The following is a 24,570-nucleotide window of genomic DNA, read 5'->3' on the forward strand; positions in this document are numbered from 1 at the left end:
GATGAATTAGTCAGTCAGGACAAATTTTCTTATATATATAGATTTACAAGAGGATGCGTAAACAAAGTGGTGGGTAATCATTGCATTAAAGTAAACTTTATGTAAGTATAAAATATAATGTATTATACAGGTACTCATAAACCTCCAATTTTGGTACAATCTGTTTATTCAAACTATGTGATTTTTCGCTCACATAAAATTAAATTATCTTATAACAAGTAAAAATATATCGTGTTTTTCTTGACAGCTTGGCCCAATCATTGCCGTAATACATTCAGACAACAACAGGAGCAGAACTCTGTATGATGAAATCACATTAGCGTCCTATTAAAAATCAATTTCCAGTCCTTTTCACTTCAAATGTTCCCTGTCTACTTTCTATTATCCGCTATTTTTTTTTTATTTTCATTTCCTGGGAATACCAACGACAATTTAAAGAGAAATCAAATCATTGAAATTAAAATAAATAATTGCATTGAAAACACTAATTTACATTCACATTTTTATTTTTATATTTTATTAAAACAATTTCATCAGAATATTTATTTAAGATGTTAACTGGGTCACTTCTTTCATGATAATAATCTTAAACTTCAAAAATATTATAATATGCACGGAAATCTGTATTATATAAAGTATAATGCCTCATTTTAAATTAGTTTAATTTTATTTAATTAAGTCCCTCATATTATTATTTATTAAGGAAAACGGCGGCGATCAAATTTCATGTCTACAAAAAAACCTTAAAATGCGAAATAATTTTCTGAAGGCATTTATTAAGAGATTAAAAAAATGTTTGCTAGAAAGAGCTGATTTTGTACAGTGGAAAAAGCTAAAATTTTGAAATATGTATTCTATATAATATTATGCTGGTTGCTTTATATTACATTTTACTTATGAAATGACAAATTTAATTAAATTGCACTAATTTATTAGATACAAATAATTTTAATTAGCCTTTTAGCCACTCTACAGAATATACATAATATTATTTTAAAAGATATTAAAGAATTTTAATATTCGTTAAAAGACGACTCGATATAATGAGGTTTAAGGTAATATAAAGATAGGTTTAAATATAAAATTTGATCGCTGCCTTAAAATAATTGTATTACTCTTGATAAGAGATGTGAGATCCTTGAGTTTTACTGTTAATGGAAAACTGACACACATTTGGTCAAAATGTCCTATACAACTTTATGATATAGGTAGAAGCATAAGTTCTGTATATTTCTGCTACAGATACAACATAGAAGACGTTCTGTATAAAATGCCTAATTAGTTTAATTAATGTTTTGGAAACTTCCGATTCTTATTAGGCAACTCGTAAATATTGTATTATTTTTGTATGCAACACGGAAGCATTAAATTGCAATAGGTCTATGGTTTTTTTTTTTATTCGAGTGTGGGATAGTATTAAAGTACGTACTAGCCAAAAATCAAACAAATTATTAATTTTTTTCCTTCCGCTGTTTTTGTTTCGTTATTTTATCGTTTTGTCATGGTACCGTCACATACAACAGTCACGTATGTGCGCGCGACCATATTCATATGGAAATTACGAACGAGAATCGTGATTTGATTAAAAGCCACCTCTCACCACCACTCTTTCGCCGATGCTGCTGCTGATGCGCCACGACTCACACACCCTTCGCGGTTACATCCCTACGCAGAGCACGTTCAGCGCTGTAGTTGGATATTTTCGCCGTTCGTGGCCGCACTAAATAATAATGCATTATAACATCAACCTGGAAACGATTTTTTTTTTTTTACATTTTCACAATCGTTGTCCGTCGACAGTGTTTTAAATGGAAAAAGCTTCGACGGCGACCTGTTCTTACTCATCACGCTAGTCGTGTATGAAATCACGAATGAATCCTCCGTGATAATGAAACAGCTGGCAGTACATTATAGTTACTGCCTATGTTACTGCGCTTCTATTGTACCTTTCGAGGATATTCGAAAACATTATGAAAATTAATAACTAATAAGTAATTAATAGTAGATCCACTTTCCAGTGAAAAAGGTATTGCATAGTATTGTTGAACCTTTATTAATGGTGGCTCTGATAGTATTTTTTTTAGGTGACACAATTTTTTTTCGTCACCATGTCGCCGAACATAAACCCTAAGTACAAAATAGTTATCAACCTTATACTTAGTGAGAAATACCTTATTTTTTCGACAAGTGAAACCAACAAAATAAGGATTGGTTAACCTTTTAATTTATCAATTTACTTTAATTACAATTCATTCAACTTCATTTATAATAACTGGATAATGTATCCATTTGAAAACCGTGATTTGATTACTTACTAATACAACAAATAATTAATTAATTTTTAATCTGTGGATTGTATTTGTTATAAATAATATTGTTTTAATTTATCACTTTATTCAGCGTTAGTTGAGCGTTATTGTCGTTGCGGCAAAAATATACATATAATATTCATATTAAATTCCTTTAAATTCGTTTATCGAAAACCGTGCAGGATACCTCATGGTGTACCGAAATTGCCTATTCGCTGCGCCAGCCTATGGATACAATATTATGTATTATGATAATATTAGAAAAATGAGTAGAATAACAACTACAGACTGTTGTTATATCAACTTGAAACCATAACGGGTTACCACTTACAATATAATATAATATTTGTACTCAGAACTTGATCAGTAGGCTGCAACCTATTCTATCATAGTGCTATTCGATATAAGATAATATAATAATATATCAATACTATAATTTTAATATTCAATAACTAAATTATATTAATATCTACTACTACAAAATTTTAATGCTCTTATGGTTACGATAGAAAATAAAATATTTAGTAAAAAATCAAGCATAAATATAAATATACTTCTTAGGTCATTATATATTTTTAAAAACATATACTTGCTTTTTATGATGTTATATAATGCACTTAAAAACATTTCATTTTTATTTATTCTTCTACAGCACAATAATTATTTAAAACTTCTGTGATGTTATTTTTCTGACGGTAATATATTATTATTTTATAAGACAACGTTATTTACTTAGTTTTGTACATAACACCTACATCGCATATATATCATAATATTATGTATTTATATTTTATCTTTTATCTCCGTAGTTTTTTTTATATCATTAACTATTATGTTTTTAAAAAGATATATTACATTTTTTTTTTTTTAGAATTTCTCCATGGTTAACCAATCACACATCTGATATTTATTGTTCACTTATCCTCAGAAAAAAATACTTAATACCACAGTTTTATTTTTATTTAATATTTTACAACTGAACTCTACATTATGGCAAACTTATACCTACGAGTCACGGTATCCGGAGAGAAGTGCCGCCATTCCCCCACCCGGTCATGGCAGATACCTACGGGTGTCTACTAAAAAATCGGCCAAACTGTGTAAACGTGTTTAAAACCTACAGTACCCTCCCACACAGTAAAAAACAGTTGCCGTGGATTAATTAATAAAAAAAATAATAATAATAAGTATGTATCTTACAAGTTATGTGAAATATAAATGTGAATTCGTGAACACAATATTATAGCAGTAGGATATCTTGTCAATAATTTTTAAAAGTCAATATTAAATTAATTTCTATTTGAATATTAAGAAAACCAACTAATAGAACTGTGATTAATCATATAATATGTAAAAACTAAAAAGGTATATATTATTATAATGAGAATGAGAAAAAATATATATATTGTACTAAAATGTGATGATAAAGATTTACTAAAAGAGTATCCTAAATAAATTGAACGTACCAATAATAGTACTTATACAATTTTATAAGTCAACGTATATTTTGAAGTAAAATTCCTAAAAGTTTTGAATTTTCATCGTGAACAGAACTAACATTCTAGTATGTGAACTTAAACATTACATTACTTCATAATATAAAACGAAGGCAATTTTACTTCCATTGTGAGTTTCAATGAAATCAAATGAATTGAACAATCAAAAAGTATATGAATAAGTCAGTTAACCTTATATTTAAATCATAAAGACTAAAAAAAAAAATCTCCATATTTTATTGTTCATGGAATAAATATCCTAATTGCCCTTCATCCACAGATCTACGTTTCCGGACATATTTTTTGTTCATTGCTCGCTGTAAATTAAGAAAAAAAAACGTTTATCATATTTACGGCGCGCGTAAAATGTGAATTGCTGACTTCCCGAAGCTATTATTATTACATTTTTCGGTCGACTACGAGTGCCACAGTACCTACTACAGCACTACTACTACTACTACACATTATAAGTATAATATCCGTGCGATGGGGGATACGTCATGGTTGATACACCAAACCTCAACCACATCGTATCCTCTTATATGTTAATTGGACTCTGTAAACGTAAACGACATTATATTATTATTATACTACAAAGTCACGGGACTAAACAACCGCTTTTCGCAAAAACCGCGTAATAATAATTATACGTTACGAAATTTCTTATTGAAACAAAATATGCGAACTGCGTGTATACCGTTATTATCGCCACACAGCCATTATTATACGTCTCTTACGCGGTGCCCGTTACTACACAGTGTACAATAAGTTGGGTACACAATGCACAGTATCGTCTATATAATACAGACATTATTGTATAATTATTATTATAATACATGTGCGCTGCACTCCAGATATATATTTCCCTCTTATTCTGGAGCTGTAATAATGCATTCTCGTTTTGAATTACAAAGCGCTTTAAATTTAATTTTCCGTGGGTTAAATTAACTTTTAATCTCGCCCCGGAGTTCATTTAGCACAGTTTGGTAACTTTCGCGTCGACGTTCTACACACTCACACACACACAAACGATCGTTTATATATTTTGCACATGTGGCGTGTGTGTGTGTGTGCGTACATTGTATTCTCGTGACGCATCCATTTACGTATATATACATGTATAGTAATCCCATATAATATTATATTTCGGATAAGCCGGGCGCCCCGAGTCTAATAGCGTACACGAGTTTGTAATCGTCGTGATCGCGATTTAATGACGGGACCCGCCATCGTGAATAAATCGAGTTGTGTGTTTTAATACGCACACAATCGAAACGATTATTGCGTGCGCGTACGATGCCACCGCGGTGTCTTCTCCAACACACACGAAACCACCCGTCCGAGACAGATTCCGGTGCCCGTCCAGCTTATTACCATGCGAAATGGGCTGAACAATAATTTTAATAATAGGCTAATATTAATAATATGCTTTAAACGTTCAGTAGTTATACTATAGCGAGTTACGAGACATATTATTGTGACGACCCGACAAGCGACCTCCGCGGTATGTACTGCCAATACCAATGCTTCGGGGAAAACAACGAGCTTTGAAAAAATAGTTAATATTTTCAAAAATGTCCATTCTCGCCGACACGTAAATATAATTCTTTTAATGACTGCAGTAGTATTTTTTTTAATACAAAAGGTTATACGTCAACCCTGGTAATATATTCCTACACTCTGTCATAGATATAAATGAGTAACCTCAAGTGGTGTGACAGATTTTCGTCCGGTTTGATCAGACCAGGTCCATCGATTAAGTAATATTATGGGGCTCAGCAAAAAGCAAGCTAGGTGGGTGTTATAATAATAACAAGACGCCACCGAGATTTCGGTACTTAGCTACAAACATTTCCGCCGCCTAAAGTTATACACTTATTTGAGACAGACATAAATACAACTTTCAAATTGGATAATAATAAAATTAAAATAGTACGTCAAATTTTCAAAACGATGATATATTATTTAACACAAAAATTATGACATTTAGTTTAAAAGATTTTATTTACATTGATCATTTACTATTGATATAGAAAATAATATTTAAAAATTAATTATCTGGAGCTATATGTTTTTTTTTTTAAATTCATCAAAATATCAAAGAAAAAAGGATTTCCATATTTAGTAAGTGTCAGTAATCGTATCTTATGCTCGTAGAAACTATAAACTATACTCTTCCCCTGCCTAACTTATACATTTTTTAGTAATTGCAAAATGTAGATGTTTTAACCTTTTTTAACCAGAACATATAACCATATAAGAACGTGGAAAAATAATTTTGAATTCGCACAATCCATTAATTTCAACTTTATGTACAGATTTTACATTTCAGCATTCCGTTATAGACCTCCAAATAATTTATAATATCTTTGAACTTAGTTCAAAGACCATATAAATTATAAATTTAAAAATATTTTACCTAACTTTGTTTGCGGCGGGAGATGGAAGGACGTAAATGATCTATGTTCTAAGTTACGCACGTAGAATACGTATTATTAAATTCATAAAATTGTATCAGTTGTAGATTTCATCATTCCAGACATTTTCGGTAAACCGTTTCTTTAATAATAAATCATCCTTTATTTGAGCGTGTATAGTATTATAAAATTGTAATAATTTATTTTCAACGTTCTGTAGTGCAGGCGCAATTAATTTGTCAAAACAGATTTAATTATTAATCTTTCATCTGTTTTATATTTAAAACACACAATTTGTACTTCTCATTTTCACTAAATGGATTTACTATTTTACTATTTTTACTTCATGAGTATTTGAAACTATAGTTTGTGAGTTTATGAAATAAATATCAACATCTACTTACATATTATTATATAAACGAACTCATACTGACTGACTGACTGACTATAATTACTGACTAACCGACTGATTCATCATCACCTTGGTCAGTATTTTCGTTTTATGATGTTAAGATCCACTAAGAAATGTTGTATAGACATTGGTTACAAATATCAATTAAAATTTTTCGAATTCGGAAACTTCAGTGCACTTATTAGGTTGATAATATTATGGAACCGGAATTAACATATGGAAGGTCACAAAACCGTTCTAAATGTCTTTTATTTTTTTTTTATCTTTACCTGCATTGTAATTTATTTTTACGTAAAAGAAATAATTATTAGGTAATATATAAGAACATTTTTGGTTTAATATGATTTGAAGATCTTTGTGAAAATAAATGAAATAAATCTAAATGTTGTCGCCCATAAACAAATTATTTTACTATATATTTTTGTTTACCTAATATCTACTGAATTTACATTATGTAAAATGATGATGTTCTAAACATATCGAAGATTCAACGGAGTGATATTGTATAATATAATTTATCATTGTGTAAATAACTTATAGATATGAAGAGTTGTCAACGGGTGAACAGCCTTTATTGAACTTCTAGTGGCTACAAATTTCGTATGAACTTTAAGACATTAAATACTTACAAATTATTAAACATTCGTTGTACGTTCGACATGCCCACACAGACACACACACTCACAAATTATACAAATGTAATAAATACTTTGACTCATCCGAACGCGCATATTATTATTATTGTCGTAGAACACCTACGTTATTACCGTTTAATCTCTGGCGACATTCCAGAGTTTTTCAATATTATATTCTACCCCGTTTTGAGTGTGTATTTATATATATATATATATACTATACATTATGCGTGTACCCGTGTGTATACATAATATAACGTACCTCCACAGAATATTATATAATATAAATTGTGACGTGCGGCTCCCCTGGCCGGTTTGACAACGACAATCCCTCATCGTTTCGCACACGACACCGTCGCCTACATCATAATGATAATAATATCATTCGTGTATACGTCACGTCCTATACCGTACGACCTGTAGATTTATTCTGCGCATAGGCACGCGTCTATGTGTGTTGTTCTCGAATATTATTCCATATCGTTTGTTTCCGCGTAGACGTCCCTCGGCGGCGTAATATCCGTATTTCTGCATTACGGTTGTTTGTTCTTTCAAACGGGGCACGAAATATTGCAACATATTTACGCGTGCACGGGGCGCACGTTCGCGGCGGGGGCAAAAATAAGAAATAGAAAACGTTTTGAAATAATATAATATGTTAGGTTTCTCGTCGGGTAAGTTTAAAAAAGCATAGACGAAGTGGATGCTCGTGACCCGCGAAAAATTCGCAAAATGTTAGCGAGACATCTTATTACACGTGATTATGTAACAACATGTAACTACTTGTAGTAGCTACCAGTACCTATAATATTAAAACCATGACAATATTATAATAATTCACTACCCACGGTTTCGGTTAAGTTATTGTTATAATATTATGCGTTACCCTAACCCACCATGTAAACTAAATCCATTTGTAATTTTCATAGGTATATTATTAAATATTATTGCCCGCAGAGTTTTTTGTAGCAGTTATGTGTTTTCCGGTATTTCGATATATTATTATATTACTCTGTAGTAATGATTACAAGTATAATTTTTCTGTCAGTCGATGCGTGGGATACTATAAAAAACCGTTCAACTGTTGCCAAAAACGTGAGAGATAAACTGATTTTGAATTAATTTATTCTATTGGCGAACCTATATATCGCTATACTACCTACACGGGTACACCTATAATCGGAGATGATGCTACTCGTCGCGAACAATATACGCATCCTATTCGTGTGTATAAAATGTTTTAGAACATACCTACGTATTATCAATAGAAAGTGAATCCGAATCCCCGAGGATAGTTTTTTTGTTGTAGTTGTTATTGTTGTTGTTCGCATTCGAATTTAAAAGCTTCCTATTCGACAAAACGCACAACACTCCCTTTACAGTCTACACATATATATATATATATATATATATATACATATTTATATATGTAACAACTAACAATAAATGTCTATATATACATGTGGGTATATATATATATGGGTACTGCGTGCTTACGGATTGATTTTAAAACGCTCTCCCGCATGCATTTTAGCTTTTTTTTTTGCTCAAAATGTTAAATAATCGTATCCATATTGTGCATAGTGCTTTTCAATCATCCCGCGGCGGGAATCCCGCCCGTAAGTTATTATTGTATCACGATCAGGCGTACCAGAGGGTTTGTTTTGTCTAAATATTCGTTTGTATATATAAAAAAAATCCAATCGCAAATTAAAAATGAAATATTTTAATCATTATTTATCCCAAACACTTTAGTTCGTATTTTAGCAGAACACAATATTATATATATATATGTGAACTGATACATATACTGTAAACTATTAAGCACAAGTAGTAATGATAAGGAAGAAGTCTTATAATCATAGCATAGTCATCCGGGTACACATATACACGCAATTATAAGACACGCACCATGTCAAGTACGTTCATTCCGGGACAAGTACAGCAGCCCGCTACTAAGGAACTTCGGGTGACCATACAGACTGTTCGTAAGTTTTTCATTATACTATTAAGATAGAAGATTGCTTAAGATTTTTTAAGATTGTTGTTATTCATTGTGTTGCAATAAAACATATCAACTGGAACTTAATATTTAATCTATATTTCCTGAAGCTCCCGAGTAACGGATAAAATATAATTCAAAGGGCTCTGAAAACACTCACTGAATTATGTAAATATAACCACAACTCCGTTACAGTATTTATACTACAATATGTACGATGTACCTATTTATAATGTATTGTAATAATATGTAAATGAAAAAGTTTGGACGTTTATCAGACAGGTATTGCCGTTGTTTAATATAAATACTATTTTTATTAGAAATATTAAAACCAAGGTTTAAATTGAATTTATCGTGTAATTTATACAGATTTAAATCATTTTATTCCACTGATTTCTATTTTCAGGCAACTGCTATATGCCTATATATTTAACAATTCACAGCCAAGCGTCCATTTGCCACAGACTTATAAGCCATAGATCTGTATTTAATGGTGCACATCATTTAAAACGATGGATATATTGAATTTATAACTTTAGTTATTATATTTATCAATCGTATGTGTCAACAATCGTAGCGTTTTACTGGTGACTAACAGATGGACGGACGGATATACAAATGTTCTAAACGTATGTTTAGTCTATGACTATCTGTGTTTTAACAACATAATAATTATCACCTGTAGCACATTTTAAAAGAGGTAAAACGGCAAAAAAAAGGCAAATGTTCTACATACATTTTTTGCAGTTTTTTCGATTTATATGACCACGTGGCATTATAGGTGTCAATTCGAGATCGATTTTTATTTTCGTATTACTCACGGCAGACGCACCATAGCCCGTAATAGGAGATTCGGTTGATTTGGTCGCGGGTCTCCTGTTCGGTAGTTTTTTGTTTCAATGGACGCTATGTCAGCCGACGATTCGGGGTGGAGGACGCGTTTCAGTTGCGAATTTAAAGGGCGTCGAAAACCAATTAAACGATTTATTTCCTGCCCCCACCCGCCCGAGCAGTATTCGTTCTGTTGTTTTTTAATCAACGGGAAACCCGTCAAAAAGTTCTCTCTCGGCATCACCACTGCAGCTTCCATACACTTTCCACGTATCCCACCTCCATTGCTCCTCATCCCCATTCATCTCCGCCACCTCATCATCGCTTCATTCTCTTCCTCATCTATGGGCGAAAGTGTCATTTGGCTTCTTTCATTGCACCACCACTGCACGCTACTCTATTTGCCCGATCATTCTCTTCTTTACTGTGCAGCTACACTCTGCAAATGGCGACCGATTTCACAGAAATACTTCTTTGTTTATAAGTTTATAACAATTGCATTCAACCGAAGGGGGCACCGACAAGGAGAGGAAGAGTGGGGAAGAGGGAGAAAGAGAGAAAGTGAGAAAAAGGGAGAGACTTACCGTGGAAAAAAATCCATTTTACTCCAAAGTTTTATTAATTATCCTGCCACAGTTTTTGTTGGTGTCGGTGATGTTGTTGTAAGGAAAAGGGGTTTTTGGGTGCGTTTCACCGTCGCTTGGTAAAGATTCGTAATTAACGAAAGAAAGCTGGTCGAATTAAAAACAAAAATAACGCGTTACATCCGCCGCCACTGACGTTATTATTACACTTGTATCGTTGTAATTTTCGACTAAACGGTTTTTTAGCATTACACCACTACATTTTATTACTCATTTCTGAAAAATATCTTACCCTTTTGATTAAAATATAGTAACGAGTTTTATTATTAAAACTTGAAAAATGTGAGTACCTAGTTCATTCGAAAACGATTCTGAGTGGCAAAATAGAATACATATACAAAATATATATGTAAATTAAATCATCTAACTCAATTATATTTCCTTTTACTTATGTGTGACTTGTAATAAAAATAATACGAATATTATCGTATTCATAATAGTCGGTCTCTGCATTAAAGAACATTGACTACAACTGCACAAGTCAAAATATCGAAATATCATGTATATTACGATTCGGGTTAAGTACACGTTTCAATGTTGACATTGACCAAATTCATACTCAGTTATCAGTAAACAAATAGACGATGAATTTAGACATAATTCTGCTAAGCCACTAAGAATAATATTTTTATCCAGTGCGTATTGGATAATGATAAAATTAAAATATATATCAATTTACATTAAATTCTTATAATAATTTGGGCGCATGTAAAGTTCGCCACAAGTACCGTTTTGTAGTGTAAACTCCGCCAGGAAAAAAGACCAGGTAAAATTGAGTTCATGTAAACTTCGCCAGTAAATAATATCAAATATTAATAAAAAAAATTTAAATGTTTATACTAATAATTATTATTGTCCTTATTAAATAATAGTTTGATATGCGTATTTATGTGCCAAAAATATATATAACTTAAAAATAATTATAATAACTGTCCGAACAAGTAATACCAATTGTAATGTCACATAACTTATGTTTATTACGTCCAAAAATCTTAATAAATAATAAATTGTAATAATTATAAAATATGCGTAGGACGTAGGTATGTTATGTTACTTTATATTTCGTTATGTTACAACTTATAATATTTTGAACAGTGAACTAAAATTATGTGATACAATTTGTAGATATTATTCTAACTATTAAGTCTATTAAAATCCATAATTATAACTACTTATAGCCTTCTCCAACACCATTATTTTTAATTTTTGAGTTTATTTGGTTGAAATATATTATTTAGTTTTAAAAAACCAAGGCCTCGACACTAGCGGAGTTTTCATACAGGTACTCATTACAGGTAAGAAAATAAAACTAGCGAAGTATACATCGGACCTTTTCATTACCATTTTATGTAACTGGTATTCTTGTAGAGTTTACAATCGCCCAATAATTTATTTTGCCTCATACACTATTACATTTTAAAATTGATATAAGACATTGATACAATTTGTTTTAATTTACTCATTGATACATTGTTTATATTTTATTATAATTAGACATCATTTTATTATATAATGTAGCCTGCTATAGCGTATAATCTATGTAATAATTGTTTTTGTTTTTTTTTTTATTAGGTATATATTGCAACATGGCAAATTATATTGACAGAAACTATGAAGTACATCGAGTGCCATCAAATATAATAATTTAATAATATATTACCGTAGTACCTAATACCTATATGTAAATAATTTAATTATTAAAGAGTTAGGTAGTTGAATTAGTTTGTACTCGTATACGATATTGAATAGGAATAATACCATTAATACCCATTATTTTCAGGCAATGATAAATTTAGCAATATTTCTTCGGCAATAACGATAATTCCGGCCTTTTTCAGCCATAATTGATTAAAATGTTAATTTAATTTGCTTATGAAATTAGAAATGGGTCTGTATTGTAAGATTGATTTATCTAATCAGCACTAACAATAACATTTTTTCGGGCTCTGTAAGTATTATTGGAACATTTATTAACAAAATATAAGATTTTTACAATATTGACAATATTGGTTAAAATATCGGTTAATGACAAGGCATTGATGATATCGTATACTAGTGTTAGGAATTAATTATATTGGCTAGTCATTTACGTTATTAACTAAATTACTTCATTTTCGGTAACATAATATATTATATATTTACACATTTTAGTACCACATTCCGTTCTGCAAAAGGATTTTTTGAACATCTGACTTCTATTACACGATTGCATGTTAGTTACAAGTACTTTAAAATACTGATAATATCATTATTATTTTAAATTAAAATTACTGTAAAAATATTGTTTGACCCCTTTTACCTATTTCTACTTTAGGAATCGACTCTCTGACCATGTTACCTACATTAGCAGGTTGAAATTGAATTTCGGTTTATTAAATTAATCTTAATTGTATTTTCTGGACAGAGCAGAGCTTCTTTTTATAACTCTCTTTGAGTTGAAATGTTAGTTAGTTTATTTGATGCTTGATGCATATTAACCATTTCTGTGACTAGTTACTAAATTGATTATCTTTGCCACATAGGCTACATAATTTAATTTTGTTCAAACTTGTATTTGTGGCGATGACACTAAACATATAAAACTATTATTGATACTTATAATAAATAATATAATTAGTATTGAATGGCTTTTATTTACATCATCACATATTGATTTAAATTAATGATAATATTTTAATAATAAATTATTTATAGGTCGGTAGTAATTTTAATAAAATTGAATATAAACTATTGTAAGTAGTATACTATATATTATAGTATACCTGATAGTATCCTTCCTAATTCTATATTCAAGACGTATAATTATTATTGTGTTCAATTCCTTTCAAAATCCAGTTAATTAAATAAATAATTTAATTTACAAAAATTATAATAGTTTCTGGTTTACTAAATGTCTTTGGTATCATAATTAATTTTTCATTATAATACACTACTGATAGAAAAACATTTCGTCGAAAGCCTTAAGATATATCTACGACGATCAGTGCAATACACGCGTTGGTACAGTAGTTTTATTTATATAAATAAACTGCATGCTATACATTTTATCAAATTTAACCTCCCCCATGAGCAATAATTTTAGTTTATCCGGATAAATTCCAAAACATTAGAACTTTCAATGATATCAGTTACATTATCCCGAAAATATTGGTGAAGTCGACCTTAGCCGTGTAATGTCAACTTTATCCATACATAGTACTTTTGCAGCGGTATGTAAAATATAGGTAGTATGAGATACACCTATTCTAAATAAAGTATTTAGAATTTTTTAAGCAAACTGATCCAATAAAATTTGATAATTTTATAGGTTACAATTCAATTATTATATTTAATTATCAGAATATTCATTAAATATGTATCATTGTATAACTGGGGTGTCCGTGAACCACCCCTCCCACGTATTTGTACAATATTCACCACTAATGTGATAATTTATGAAGTGTAATCCTAAGTTTTAAGATATGAATTATACCATATAATATATTATACTTCATAAAAACATGAATTAAATTATACTTGGTTTACGGAGTATAGCTCTAAGTTTATTTATTTTGTTTTGAAATATGAACATTTTCTTCTTTGAAACTCTCACGCCATAATATTACGTAGCCAGAGAATAACTTAAACTATATATATATTTAAGTATATTATGCAGAATCATATTAAATCAACTAGACACGAATACAAATTTCAATTTTAACGACATCGGTACTGCAATTTAGTACAACCTATGTTTTTCATACCGGTATTATTATAATATAATATAATAATGCTATAAAGCAATAATGATTAATTCATAACCACTTTATTTCATATAATAGGTATTGAATTTCATAAAAATATTCAACGTGAATAATTATTGTACCGCATAATATAATATTGTGTATTGTAACGTTGAAGTATGCACAATTTTATTCTTTGAGTACAGCGGCTTATCATGAATTCATTTCACGTTTTCAACCAAACATTTTTTATTTACGTCAAATACACTTGGCCATAAAAAATATTATTTTTATTCTCGTTGTTCTAATCTTAGATATTATTATTAATTTTTTTTTTTTTAGGTGAATTATATTGCAATACGAATCACTAGTTATTTTAATGTTAATATATTACCTCTTGTATTTAATTTTTTTGTTATTAAAACCCTTGGCTTTGTGGCCATTGGGAATTTCTACATCTGTTATAATATATTTTTAGGTTTTTATTTTTAATTTTTTTGGTGTAGATGAAATTTTTAAAGTAAATTCACAGATATATCTATAAATAAATAAATTAAATGATAATGATAAATGAACAATATTTTATTTTAAATTAATTTGTACATTTCTAGTTCCTGGAGGAATGACAGACGGAAGTTGTTGACCAAAGTATTCGAATATGTCATCAAGACTGCATCTAAATTGCATGTTATCTGTTAAGAATGCGTTATCCAAATTTCATGCCGTGTACAATTTTATTTTATTTTTAAATTTATATTGGTAAAATCAATTAACCTTGAAAATTTAACTCACAGTTCACCATCAGTTATTCTTGCACTAGTTAAAAAATATCAGAAATCCATTTACCACTTTTTTTTTATAGGGGTTTAAATTTTAAATTTTGAAGAAATTTGTCAAAATGTTCAAAATGTTATTATTTATTTTATATAAAAATTTTGTAAAATTCAATACACAGTTCCTAATAGTTATTAAAAGTATATTTAAAACAGTTTAGCCACATTAAATGTGTTTGAATATTTTGAAATCAAATTTGGATGTAATTGGATATTTATCGGAGTGGCCGAGCGGACTGAGGCGTCGGCTGCGACGCAGCTGACCCGAGTTCGATACCTCGGCCGAGGGTGGCATTTTTCTTCGGGCAAGTAATGGTGTCCGGAAAACAAGTGCCACCATCCCCACACCCGGGGCACGGCAGAAACCTACGGGTGCCCCATTAGAAATTCTGCCGAAACACAACACACACGTGTACCAACCTACCCAATTTAAAAACCTACAGTGCCCTCCCTACACCCAATGGCCTATGTTGCCACGGGTTACCCAATAAAAAAAAAATATATTTTATTTTTATTTATTTATTGTTTTGAGGTATATATTATTACATTTGGTGAGTGTTTATCTCATTTTTTTGTTCATGTTTTTTACGTATTTGGTTGAAAAGTATTTTGGGTTATCAAATTTATTGAAGACGTTTACTTTCCATATTTTTGCTCTTTAAAGTTAATATTTTGTTCTAATTAATGACTTTAAATGATACAACTTTTTAAATAATTCATATATTCCCACACGAATTATTCTAGAAATAGAATCTATTCATGTTGAAAAGGTGTTCCACTTTCTGCGGAGCTCTGTCTTCTCAATAGAAATAATACTATATTTTATGATTATACTACTAATCAAGTTGTAATATACATTATATCATACAAATTGATGGGACCTAGGGGTCGAAACCGGACTGACGACATCCAAATAAGTAGCCAGCACGTGCGATGGTCCTGAAAGTTATCCCAACTATAAGTAATAATACGAATATTCACCGAACTAAGACTAAATAAAAAATTAATTAAATTATACCAAATCAGCACATTTATTTTGATTAAAATGTCTGGAATCACCATATGACGAAGATCCGATGACAGTCATTATTTCGTTTTACTAGAAACGTTCGCAAAATATGTTACCACTGTGGTACCCAAATTTAAATTGAACGTTCTATGAATTATAATTAAATTATCATACATAATGTATTTCATCGTTATTTTAAATCACGGTCAGTAGTGGTGCGTTATTACAGCAGTGTGAATCAAGGGTGTCATAATCCCCTTCTATATTAGGTTAGGTATAGAAGGTATTTAAAAACCTTTGTTTTTATTTATATGATGTAGTTTTGTTAAACATTTTTTTGATAAATGTATACATTGTGATGTGTAAGCGTGAAAAAGTTAGGTTCCAAGAACTAAACTCTAATTATACGTCCCAAACGATATGGTATATAAGTGTGTGTTATACGAATAAATCATGAATAAGACAGACCGTGTTTGTGGGGTTGGGGAAGTTCTTCTCCGTAAATTACCATTAGACTTATAACCCGTAACAAAATGAAACATTCTAAAACGGTAAATCACTCCTTACTTCGGCAGCATCTCAAAACGAATGAAAAGGTCCCACGTGTAATATAATATCATACTGCAAACCTTCCAAACTCAAACCTATAATTTCATTGTATAGGATTAGTCGTAATCAATTTGTAAAAGAAAGTTTAAATTTGAAAAAAATTAAAAATTGTAATTTGTTTTTGTTATTTGGAGCATATGACACGAATTATCATTATACAATGTTATAAAATATATTATAATATAACAATGACCGTCACTCAAATAATACAATGTGTATAGAATAATGACGACTACCATCACGGCAGTAACACTACATAACTAAAGGCAAACCCGGAGGACGTCCACTGTCACGCATATAATATTATGTTGGATTAGGAGACCCTTTTCGTCCGGTCAGTATAATAGTGTTATCTTTTCCGGCCAGCATGTGGCATATTCGCGTATTATTTCTGTCGTCATGAAATAACCCATACACCGTAAAAACAATAATAATATTGTACTGCAGCGTCGTTTTAATTCCGAACGATGTAAACGTCAATGGATAATTTTTATTTTATTTTCTTTAATCGTCATGTTCATGCTTCGCCATGTTTATAACTCCGAATTCATTAACAAAAAAATAAACGAAATATACAAAACTATATGTTTCTATAATACAATTTTAACTATTATTACAAGAATTAGTATACAAATGACCAAGAATTGCAGTGATGATAGGTAACTACTGTGATAGTATTGTAAAGCATATACTATGTTTTTGAAAATATTGATATTGTGAACTTATTATTAGACCATTATAATTTATAACAGTCTGTTTTATATTAATTTATTATAGGCCTTGTTGAAAAATATGATTGAGAGGAGATCTCAATCATATTTTTCAACAAGGCTTATAAATTAATATAAAATATAGGTATGTATCGGTTTGGCAGTTGATAAGTTCCTAATTATACATAAAACATTTGAATTTAATGTTCAATTTTAAATTCAAATGTTTTATGTATAATTATAGTAGGTATCTAGTAACTGCCAAATCGATACAGATTAAATCAATAAAATAAACTTAATATTAGTTAATTTTTTTTCCATGACAAGAAATTACCTTTAAAATGAATCATAACGACGTGGATGAAATCATTAAACCATTTCATACATTTTAATACATATTAGCATAGGTCACAGTTTTTCCGTTCAAATGTTGTAATTTGTAAAACGATGCGACATTTTAACGATTTTCTCACTTAGCACCAGAATCTGTGGGCGTAATTATATAATATTATTAGTATAATACGATACACACTAAAAGCCGTCACGTGGAAGACTCGTTTAGCGAGGCGCTGGCGAAAACTTGACCGGAAAGTTTTCAGGTAATCCGAGAAAGTATAATATAATACACTCTCCTATATAGCCGGAATTTTCATATTACACAATATACGCGTCGAAATTTCTCCATCGGGTTGGACAAAAAGTTATCCCACACGGACCAGGTGCAGCTGTCTCAGTAGTGTATACGGATATAATAACAATATAATATATTTATATGCAAATTTGTGTTTCGCGGAGTGCTGCAGTGCCGATCTCGGATGTGGCCCGACGGTTGGCGAGGGAGGAGTAACACTACGGTGGACGCGGAATCGGTGGTGCAGACCAAAAGTCGTAAAGTTATAACGATTTAGCAAGTCTGGCGATACTTAAAATACAAACATTTTAATATGTTTGTATATTTTATTATGGGATCGACAGTCGGCGACGATGGAATTAAATAGTAATTTAAGTGAAAGTTTTCTGAATTTTTAGTGCCTTGCTTTATCAAAAATAGCGAATAATATATTATATTATTTAATACGATATAGCTGTAAGTATAGGCAAATAACTTGTAGATATTATATCAGTTATTATATATTGATATCATATTATTATTAAAATGAACCATTTATCTGTGAAAAAGTATACCTTAAATGATTATTTCAATCCATAAGTTACGTTCATTTCGTACATATTTGAGTTTAATTTTAATCGGATTTAATTATATTATTATTTGCACGATTTACTTATATAACGCATCATATTATGCTCGTTATTCAAAATTTGAACATGTTTCATCAAGCTAAGATATTATTTTTATATTGTTTAATTAACGTAAGTTATAAATATAAAAATGATTTAACTCAATACGACTATTTTAATTACAGATTTTTTAACACCGACTTTTTCTAGAATATTAATTATTTTTCAAAAACATTTTATTTTTTTGGGCATAAAATAATCTTTACACTTAAAAAGGTTAACAGTTATGTTTAAAAATGTACCATTGTATAGATCAATAAAAACTATACTTGGTTATATTATATTTCAAAACCATGACGAAATTCAACTCAGCTATTACTTTTTTAGTTATTACTTAGGGTAATTATATAAAGTGCAATGCTTATCATTATGTTAAGAACAAAAAAATGTGAAACGATATTCTGTGCTGAAATTAAATTATCTATATATGCTATACATTGTATCTGAAGTGATTTATTTGGATCTGAACGCGTATTCATTAAATAAGTGAACTTTTATTTTCTACCAACCCCCTTTTTAAAAAAAAAAAAAACATTATTCTGAACAGTTAAAAAATCAAAATGGTCGAAAACGTATAAAAGTCTGTTGCACCGTAGAGGTATATTATTTTGATTTTTCAGTTGTAAAAAAAATAACGAATTGGAAAAATGGTGACATTTGTTTTGTTCCAAAATTGTTTTATTTTTTTTATATTTTAATTTTAATTTCACTCAAAATCGAGTATACAAAAAGACTAATGTAAGTATATTATTATCCTTCGGCACGATAAAATAATTATTAACGATTTAGGGTAGTTTTCGGGGAAAGGTAATAATATTCTATTGACCAAACGAACTACGCATAATATACGGCAAACGTGTCTGTCAGTTTTGTCAGACGTCAGTAGATACTATGCGGCACACAAGTTATTAATATGCCCAAATATTAAATAATAATATTGTGTTCGACCAACATGGGCAGCATTATACAAGGTGTGAACAGGTCCCCCATGCAAACCTTAAGAACTATCCCGCGTTAGTGAGTGTAATCGGAAAACTCATTTTTCGTTTATAAAATGTGTTACTTAAAGGGCACTTCCGCACTTACAATAAATGTTTGAGGTTTTCTGAACACGGGCCTAAAACGCGCTGGCATGCCTAAGACCCTCGACAATTGTTATGGTGTGTTTGTAATATTATAATAGACAGTTGAATGAAATATTGAAAAATCTATCACAAGTATAGGTACTCTCAAAAAATCCCAAAACACGAATAAAAAAGGTTTTCAATTCCACACGCAAACAAGAAATCATTTTCGAAGGTCGTACAAGAAACTTCGAAACACACTGTAGCCTGTTCATATAATACGCTATTCATTGCAGTGTTTTGATATTGTCCGGGAACTATGGGAACCGACCTTTCACGCCAACATCGAGAAATAAAATAATAATATTATAAATAAAAATCTGAAAACCGCTGAGTGGGCGCGAGACACATCGCCTCGTTATGTTCTCAACGTTCCCGTTAAAATAACAAATGTATAATATTATGTTTCTGGCAAGAGATTATATTGCAGTAAAAAATAAAAGTCCGTGGACTTACAGTACGACGGGGTGGTTGAAGTATTCACGATGGACTTGACCGCATCCGAAATGAAAATAATATTATTCCGCCGCAATAGACTAATAATATAATTATTTATAGGACACGCGTAACTTTAGGGAATCGTCTATCCATATACATTATTAAATAATAATATATTGTATTGTTTTTTTTTATTTAGTTATTATGGTACATATGATAATAGTTGTGTGTGTCGGTACTTTGGCTCGTACGACATGCTGACTAATATTATCATACAAACTTTCAATAACATCAGATAACAAGTTTTGAGTCGAAAATGTATATTTAAAGCTGGTACGTAAATACGTACTTTACATATGCGTTAGGTACGTTATATATATTATATACATATAAGTTACTGTTATTGTGTGTGTATGTGTGATATAGACGTGCGGAGTATTTTAAATTCGTATGCTATTTAAGATAATCGAATTTTGTTATCATTTTTGTACAGACGTTCAGTTTTATCTCCTTTTTTTGTATTACTATTTTCTAAACACAGTGTGCTTTACAAGTTTTTTAAAATTGAATACGTTTACGTATTATATTTAAATACTTTTTTTTTTCAGTTGTGAATCTATATCATCCCCGAGCCTTTTTAAATCCATTTTTAGGAGGCTAATATGTAACCACGTATCGTGGTTAATTGGTACTTAACTCTGTAGTGTTCATTCAAATTATTATGTCTATGATGTTATAGGAATGCAATCGCTTTGTAACATTGCTTTTAACCATCCTTTGTCAACGACATCGAGGTTCATTGTTGAAAATATAATGGCTAAATAAACACACCATTGTAGGAAGGCTGATATTATTACCATTTACATTATAATAACAGTATAACTAATTGTTGAAAATAATATTAAAAAAAAATAAAAAAGTAAAAACAAACAAAAAAAAAATAAACAAGTCTCATAGTCACGTCATGCTCAGTACCTAGTTCAGTATATCAATTATAATAAAGGTGAATAACATTTTTAATTATTAAAAATATTACTCTTTTCTTGTTACCTACCTTTAAAATAATATTTTACTTCTTTAGTTGAGATTCTTGTAACAGCAAAATAATTTACATAATTGTATATTTCGATTTTAGATTGAATACGTGTACAATTAATTATTAATAGGTACCTACGTAAATATTATATAATAGGTAATAGGTATGCGTCGAAAAGAGTTTTATAAAAACTTAACTATAATGTTATAAATAAATTCATAATATATTTATATATTCAAAATATTATGATAAATTAATTATAACTGTGAGTTTAAAAACAATTATTAAAGTCTAATACTCTAATAGTCAACTTAAAAATTACCATCGATACTATATTATTTTATTATTATATATTGTATTCTCCGTATATCAGGTGCCTTTTAAGTACTTAATATTTTACTATGTCTCGGTAGTAATTATTTAAATAATGCCCAAACCTGGCGAAACACACCGATGAACCACTGTTGCATACAAAATACGCCGTGTAAGCCAAATAGTCAATTATAACACTATGACTATACGTCTTTACCTGTGACGAATACTGCAGTGTAGTGTATGTTTTTAAATACAAAATTTAAAATCTTTTTTATAAAGCTTTTTAATAGCTCTTAGAGACACGTAATTTAAATAATTTTGAATTGAGTGTTTTGGTCTTGGAAATTATCAGCTAATATTCTAAAATATAGGTACCTCTATACTGTTACTATTTTAATTTATAAAATAGCCATGTTATATATCACAAAATATTTATTCTCAATTTAGTATATTCTAACAATAAATGTATACTATTATGTCGTCAATCAGCTGTTATAAAATGTTTTTCCTATAATAGGTAATGTTTCTAAAGCATAAAATAAAAAATTACTTTTAGTTAATATCCCATAAAATATAATACACAGTCGGTAGGCCTATTGTTAAATTATAAACTCGTATTTTCAATATATATATTTTTTCAATTTCCGGTAAGATATTTTAAGTCCTAGTATATAACATTATTTTGTAACAAATATGTCAACTAATATTTATGAGCTATGATAATACAACTAATATGCAAACTATATGTGAATTTCAACTAAAAATGTCAAAATACTCTAATTGTCATTTTTTATTGACAATATAATATTATTACACAGTATGGTTAACAGTTATAACATTCGTAACATATCAATTTCATACAATATTATTGTTAACCGATTAATGTTACTACTATACTTTAATTGCTTTAATTGCTCATTTTATTCAAGTCGATATTTAGAATAAAAAATTACTGTCACTATATCTGTACCTACGTAAAAAATTGGCCATCAACGATATATTTTGTTTGTGTAAGTAATAGTTGCCAGGTCATTGTTACAGTGTCTCAAATTGCTGTAGGCACATATCTTACTTTTGTTTTACGAACTTTTCACTCACACCCATTAAGCGTAACTCACGTGTTCAACATGGTGGCTTAGAGGGGTATCTATATCTATTGGTCTCAAAACGTAAGACTTTTAAAAATTCCACATGATTACCCGTTTTGGATTTATATATATAATATAGTGGCTGACGTTCTTATATAATATATATACATTAATACAGCTCGTAAACAATGGTACACCATACGTAGAGACTAGAGATTTACTGCAGTAGAAAATATTATATTATTATATAGGTATAGGTATGTTAAAGATAAAATAACATATTATAATGTGTAATATTCTTTGGCGAGTATTAGTGAACATTTCCACAAATATGTACTATAATTATATTATTCAAACAATTCCAATCACGAAAATTCCAGGTGCTGTATTTTCTAAAATATAGGTACTCCGATTTTAATTAAAACGAGTTTGATTATATTTTACGTAACTCGATTACACCTAGAGTTTGAAAACCAATTTGATTCCTGTGTGTGTGAGTGTATAAAAGAGATGAGTCAAAATGTATACATTTTTTTTTCGTATAATTATATTTGCGGTACAGATTTTATTTTTAATTAAAAAAGCGTAATTTTCTTTGGTCTTATTTTTTTAATACATTTTTACTACATAGCTGATCTGGTTTTCTAAGTTTAAAATTATCCAATATATTTATGTTTGCATTTAATCTATCATGTATTTGATTCCCTTCTTAGTAGTATATAATATATTTTATATTAGGTAGATATATACTAAATTAATATTGAACTTGTAATAACATGCCATAATATACAATATAGGCACTGTAAACTATAATATATAGATTCACCAAGCATGCTCACTCCCTATATTTTCCTTTACTAATAAATTTATTCAAATTCTGAATTTTGGAATTTGAATGTGCACTTAAAATGTCCGTGAAGTTGGCACCCCCCACTTTGAGATATCGACTTCAAACCAGCGCCAATATTTTGCAACTGACTTGCAACAATTTGCAACATCAATTTTGAAATTTGGTACTGATACCTGGTACCTAGGTACTGATTTATAAAATATTATAATATAATTCATAAAAGTTATAAAAAAAAATCAATTTGCCATTAAATAGTACCATCAATTACCACAGGCATTTTTTTTAAAATTATTATTATTCATTAATGTTATAAATTATTTTTGAGTTGTTAATGGTTAGTGAATGTAACTAATAAAAATGATGACCAGTCAAATTCATTTTTTTATAACTTCTTTAATTTATATTTCTTAAAAATCATGAGTAAATTATTTCTTACAAAAATTAATAAAAATTATGTATTTTATAAAAATTATTCATAATAGTGATTAATAAATACGATTAATAAACATAATAAAAACAATTAATACAAATGTTAGATAAGTTATAAATAAAATCAATTAATTAAAAAAACAAATAAAACTTTAATAAAACATGTTTGAGAAAAATTATTTTATAAAAAAATGTAAAAAACTAATAAAAATGTTTTAAAAATTCCATTATATTTAAAAAAAAAAGGTGGGCAAGTGGGTGTCGCTCTGCTGTACAGTAGGTTACAAGTGGGTCACTGTAATGGATGGTGTTGAATTTGAATTCAATGATATTTATATTTATATAGTATCATTGTATAAGAA

This window comes from Metopolophium dirhodum, chromosome 7 (genome assembly GCF_019925205.1).
Source record: "Metopolophium dirhodum isolate CAU chromosome 7, ASM1992520v1, whole genome shotgun sequence".
NCBI lineage: Eukaryota > Metazoa > Arthropoda > Insecta > Hemiptera > Aphididae > Metopolophium > Metopolophium dirhodum.